Source organism: Harmonia axyridis, chromosome 3 (genome assembly GCF_914767665.1).
Source record: "Harmonia axyridis chromosome 3, icHarAxyr1.1, whole genome shotgun sequence".
NCBI lineage: Eukaryota > Metazoa > Arthropoda > Insecta > Coleoptera > Coccinellidae > Harmonia > Harmonia axyridis.
Genome location: NC_059503.1, coordinates 49226421 through 49233348, shown reverse-complemented (window position 1 = coordinate 49233348; position 6928 = coordinate 49226421).

Below are 6928 nucleotides of genomic sequence, written 5' to 3'. Positions count from 1 at the left end.
GGCTTACTTGGATATTCGTTAATTAAACAAAAAGAAGGGAATGAGAACAGTCCCTTTACCGATGTGATTTCCTTAGACACGTGTGTCAAGCTTTCGTCCCTGTGCAATACGATGAAAAGTGTTAGAATGAGAAACATTGAAGGAAATAACAAACGAATGAAATCAATAACAGAAGTCAGTCGTGCATTTGTGGTTACAGCAGCAATTGACCTTACCACGTGGGAGATTATAGCTACCTGCGTGACATCCGAGTCCAAGAAAATCAACAATGTGGAATGGCCTACTTGGATAATTGTTGATTAAACAAAAAAAGGGAATAAGAACAGTCCCTTATACCAAAGTTGTTTCCTAAGACACGTGTGTCATGCTTTCGTCCCTGTGCAATACGATGAATGGTGTTAGAATGAGAAATATAGAAGGAAATTACAAACAAATGAAATCAACAACAGAAGTCAGTCGTGCATTTGAGGTTACAGCAGCAATTGACCTTACCACGTGGGAGATTATAGCTACCCGCGTGTCATCCGAGTCCAAGAAAATCAACAATGTGGAATGGCTTACTTGGATAATTGTTAATTAAACAAAAAAAAAGGAATGAGAACAGTCCCTTTTACCAATGTGATTTCCTTAGACACGTGTGTCAAGCTTTCGTCCCTGTGCAATACGATGAGAAGTGTTAGAATGAGAAACATTGAAGGAAATAACAAACAAATGAAATCAACAACAGAAGCATTTGTGGTAACAGCAGCAATTGACCTTACCACGTGGGAGATTAAAGCTACCTGCGTGACATCCGAGTCTAAGAAAATCAACAATGTGGAATGGCTTACTTGGATAATTGATCATTATACAGAGAGAAGTGAATAAGAACAGTCCCTTATACCAATGTGGTTTCCATAGACACTTGTGTCAAGCTTTCGTCCCTGTGCAATACGATGAGAAGTGTTAGAATGAGAAACATTGAAGGAAATAACAAACAAATGAAATCAACAACAGAAGTCAGCCGTCCAATTGTGGTTACAGAAGCAATTGACCTTACCACGAGGGAGATTATAGCTACCCGTGTGTCATCCGAGTCCAAGAAAATCAACAATGTGGAATGGCTTACTTGGATAATTGTTAATTAAACAAAAAGAAGGGAATAAGAACAGTCCCTTTACCAATGTGATTTACTTAGACACGTGTGTCAAGCTTTCGTCCCTGTGCAATACGATGAGAACTGTTAGAATGAGAAACATTGAAGGAAATCAACAAATGAAATCAACAACAGAAGTCAGTCGTGCATTTGTGGTTACAGAAGCAATTGACCTTACCACGTGGGAGATTATAGCTACCTGCGTGTCATCCGAGTCCAAGAAAATCAACAATGTGGAATGGCTTACTTGGATAATTGTTCATTAAACAAAAAGAAGGGAATTAAAACAGTCCCTTATACCAAAGTGGTTTCCTTAGACACGTGTGTCAAGCTCTCGTTCCTCAGCAATACGATGAAAAGTGTTAGAATGGGAAACATTGAAGGAAATAACAAACAAATGAAATCAACAACAGAAGTCAGCCGACCAATTGTGGTTACAGCAGCAATTGATTTTACCACGTGGGAGATTATAGCTACCTGCGTGACATCCGAGTCCAAGAAAATCAACAATGTGGAATGGCTTACTTGGATACTTGTTCATTAAACAAAAAGAAGGGAATAAGAACAGTCCCTTATACCAAAGTGGTTTCCTTAGACACGTGTGTCAAGCTTTCGTCCCTGTGTAATACGATGAAAAGAGTTAGAATGAGGAACATTGAAGGAAATAACAAACAAATGAAATCAACAACAGAAGTCAGTCGTGCATTTGTGGTTACAGCAGCAATTGACCTTACCACGTGGGAGATTATAGCTACCTGCGTGTCATCCGAGTCCAAGAAAATCAACAATGTGGAATGGCTTACTTGGATAATCATTACTTGGATACTTGGATTACTTGGATAATCATTAAACAAAAAGAAGGGAATAAGAACAGTCCCTTATACCAAAGTGGTTTCCTTAGACACGTGTGTCAAGCTTTCGTCCCCGTGTAATACGATGAAAAGAGTTAGAATGAGGAACATTGAAGGAAATAACAAACAAATGAAATCAACAACAGAAGTCAGTCGTGCATTTGTGTTTACAGCAGCAATTGACCTTCCCACGTGGGAGATTATAGCTACCTGCGTGACATCCGAGTCCAAGAAAATCAACAATGTGGAATGGCTTACTTGGATAATTGTTCATTAAACAAAAAGAAGGGAATTAAAACAGTCCCTTATACCAAAGTGGTTTCCTTAGACACGTGTGTCAAGCTCTCGTTCCTCAGCAATACGATGAAAAGTGTTAGAATGGGAAACATTGAAGGAAATAACAAACAAATGAAATCAACAACAGAAGTCAGCCGACCAATTGTGGTTACAGCAGCAATTGATTTTACCACGTGGGAGATTATAGCTACCTGCGTGACATCCGAGTCCAAGAAAATCAACAATGTGGAATGGCTTACTTGGATAATTGTTCATTAAACAAAAAGAAGGGAATTAAAACAGTCCCTTATACCAAAGTGGTTTCCTTAGACACGTGTGTCAAGCTCTCGTTCCTCAGCAATACGATGAAAAGTGTTAGAATGGGAAACATTGAAGGAAATAACAAACAAATGAAATCAACAACAGAAGTCAGCCGACCAATTGTGGTTACAGCAGCAATTGACCTTACCACGTGGGAGATTATAGCTACCTGCGTGTCATCCGAGTCCAGGAAAATCAACAATGTGGAATGGCTTACTTGGATAATTGATCATTATACAGAGAGAAGGGAATAAAAACAGTCCCTTATACCAATGTGGTTTCCATAGACACGTGTGTCAAGCTTTCGTCCCTGTGCAATACGATGAGAAGTGTTAGAATGAGAAACATTGAAGGAAATAACAAACAAATGAAATCAACAACAGAAGTCAGTCGTGCATTTGTGGTTATAGCAGCAATTGACCTTACCACGTGGGAAATTATACCTACCTGCATGTCATCCGAGTCCAAGAAAATCAACAATGTGGAATTGCTTACTTGGATAATTGATCATTATACAGAAAGAAAGGAATAAGAACAGTCACTTATACCAATGTGGTTTCCATAGACACGTGTGTTAAGCTTTCGTCCCTGTGTAATACGATGAAAAAAGTTAGAATGAGGAACATTGAAGGAAATAACAAACAAATGAAATCAACAACAGAAGTCAGTCGTGCATTTGTGTTTACAGCAGCAATTGACCTTCCCACGTGGGAGATTATAGCTACCTGCGTGACATCCGAGTCCAAGAAAATCAACAATGTGGAATGGCTTACTTGGATAATTGTTCATTAAACAAAAAGAAGGGAATAAGAACAGTACCTTATACCAAAGTGGTTTCCTTAGACACGTGTGTCAAGCTTTCGTCCCTGTGTAATACGATGAAAAGAGTTAGAATGAGGAACATTGACGGAAATAACAAACAAATGAAATCAACAACAGAAGTCAGTCGTACATTTGTGGTTACAGCAGCAATTGACCTTACCACGTGGGAGATTATAGCTACCTGCGTGTCATCCGAGTCCAAGAAAATCAACAATGTGGAATGGCTTACTTGGATAATTGATCATTATACAGAAAGAAAGGAATAAGAACAGTCACTTATACCAATGTGGTTTCCATAGACACGTGTGTCAAGCTTTCGTCCCTGTGCAATACGATGAGAAGTGTTAGAATGAGAAACATTGAGGGAAATAACAAACAAATGAAATCAACATCAGAAGTCAGCCGTCCAATTGTGGTTACAGCAGCAATTGACCTTACCACGTTGGAGATTATAGGTACCCGCGTGTCATCCGAGTCCAAGAAAATCAACAATGTGGAATGGCTTACTTGGATAATTGTTAATTAAACAAAAAAAAGGGAATGAGAACAGTCCCTTTTACCAATGTAATTTCCTTAGACACATGTGTCAAGCTTTCGTCCCTGTGCAATACGATGAAAAGTGTTAGAATGAGAAACATTGAAGGAAATAACAAACAAATGAAATCAACAACAGAAGTCAGTCGTGCATTTGTGGTAACAGCAGCAATTGACCTTACCACGTGGGAGGTTAAAGCTACCTGCGTGACATCCGAGTCTAAGAAAATCAACAATGTGGAATGGCTTACTTGGATAATTGATCATTAAACAAAAAGAAGGGAATAAGAACAGTCCCTTATACCAAAGTAATTTCCTTAGACACGTGTGTCAAGCTTTCGTCCCCGTGTAATACGATGAAAAGAGTTAGAATGAGGAACATTGAAGGAAATAACAAACAAATGAAATCAACAACAGAAGCATTTGTCGTAACAGCAGCAATTGACCTTACCACGTGTGAGATTATAGCTACCTGCGTGTCATCCGAGTCCAAGAAAATCAACAATGTGGAATGGCTTACTTGGATAATTGTTAATTAAACAAAAAGAAGGGAATAAGAACAGTCCCTTTACCAATGTGATTTCCTTAGACACGTGTGTCAAGCTTTCGTCCCTGTGTAATACGATGAAAAGAGTTAGAATGAGGAACATTGAAGGAAATAACAAACAAATGAAATCAACAACAGAAGTCAGTCGTGCATTTGTGTTTACAGCAGCAATTGACCTTACCACGTGGGAGATTATAGCTACCTGCGTGTCATCCGAGTCCAAGAAAATCAACAATGTGGAATGGCTTACTTGGATAATTGATCATTATACAGAGAGAAGGGAATAAGAACAGTCCCTTATACCAATGTGGTTTCCATAGACACGTGTGTCAAGAAAGCTTGACACACGTGACACACGTATTGCACAGGGACGAAAGCGTCCCTGTGCAATACGATGAGAAGTGTTAGAATGATAAACACTGAAGGAAATAACAAACAAATGAAATCAACAACAGAAGTCAGTCGTGCATTTGTGGTTACAGCAGCAATTGACCTTACCACGTGGGAAATTATACCTACCTGCGTGTCATCCGAGTCCAAGAAAATCAACAATGTGGAATTGCTTACTTGGATAATTGATCATTATACAGAAAGAAAGGAATAAGAACAGTCACTTATACCAATGTGGTTTCCATAGACACGTGTGTTAAGCTTTCGTCCCTGTGTAATACGATGAAAAGAGTTAGAATGAGGAACATTGAAGGAAATAACAAACAAATGAAATCAACAACAGAAGTCAGTCGTGCATTTGTGTTTACAGCAGCAATTGACCTTCCCACGTGGGAGATTATAGCTACCTGCGTGACATCCGAGTCCAAGAAAATCAACAATGTGGAATGGCTTACTTGGATACTTGTTCATTAAACAAAAAGAAGGGAATAAGAACAGTACCTTTTACCAAAGTGGTTTCCTTAGACACGTGTGTCAAGCTTTCGTCCCTGTGTAATACGATGAAAAGAGTTAGAATGAGGAACATTGACGGAAATAACAAACAAATGAAATCAACAACAGAAGTCAGTCGTACATTTGTGGTTACAGCAGCAATTGACCTTACCACGTGGGAGATTATAGCTACCTGCGTGTCATCCGAGTCCAAGAAAATCAACAATGTGGAATGGCTTACTTGGATAATTGATCATTATACAGAAAGAAAGGAATAAGAACAGTCACTTATACCAATGTGGTTTCCATAGACACGTGTGTCAAGCTTTCGTCCCTGTGCAATACGATGAGAAGTGTTAGAATGAGAAACATTGAGGGAAATAACAAACAAATGAAATCAACATCAGAAGTCAGCCGTCCAATTGTGGTTACAGCAGCAATTGACCTTACCACGTGGGAGATTATAGGTACCCGCGTGTCATCCGAGTCCAAGAAAATCAACAATGTGGAATGGCTTACTTGGATAATTGTTAATTAAACAAAAAAAAGGGAATGAGAACAGTCCCTTTTACCAATGTGATTTCCTTAGACACGTGTGTCAAGCTTTCGTCCCTGTGCAATACGATGAAAAGTGTTAGAATGAGAAACATTGAAGGAAATAACAAACAAATGAAATCAACAACAGAAGTCAGTCGTGCATTTGTGGTAACAGCAGCAATTGACCTTACCACGTGGGAGGTTAAAGCTACCTGCGTGACATCCGAGTCTAAGAAAATCAACAATGTGGAATGGCTTACTTGGATAATTGATCATTATACAGAAAGAAGGGAATAAGAACAATCCCTTATACCAATGTGGTTTCCATAGACACGTGTGTCAAGCTTTCGTCCCTGTGCAATACGATGAGAAGTGTTAGAATGAGAAACATTGAAGGAAATAACAAACAAATGAAATCAACAACAGAAGTCAGCCGTCCAATTGTGGTTACAGAAGCAATTGACCTTACCACGTGGGAGATTATAGCTACCCGTGTGTCATCCGAGTCCAAGAAAATCAACAATGTGGAATGGCTTACTTGGATACTTGTTAATTCAACAAAAAGAAGGGAATGAGAACAGTCCCTTTACCAATGTGATTTCCTTAGACACGTGTGTCAAGCTTTCGTCCCTGTGCAATACGATGAAAAGTGTTAGAATGAGAAACATTGAAGGAAATAAACAAATGAAATCAACAACAGAAGTCAGTCGTGCATTTGTGGTTACAGCAGCAATTGACCTTACCACGTGGGAGATTATAGCTACCTGCGTGACATCCGAGTCTAAGAAAATCAACAATGTGGAATGGCTTACTTGGATAATTGATCATTATACAGAAAGAAGGGAATAAGAACAGTCCCTTTACCAATGTGATTTCCTTAGACACGTGTGTCAAGCTTTCGTCCCTGTGCAATACGATGAGAAGTGTTAGAATGAGAAACATTGAAGGAAATAAACAAATGAAATCAACAACAGAAGTCAGTCGTGCATTTGTGGTTACAGCAGCAATTGACCTTACCACGTG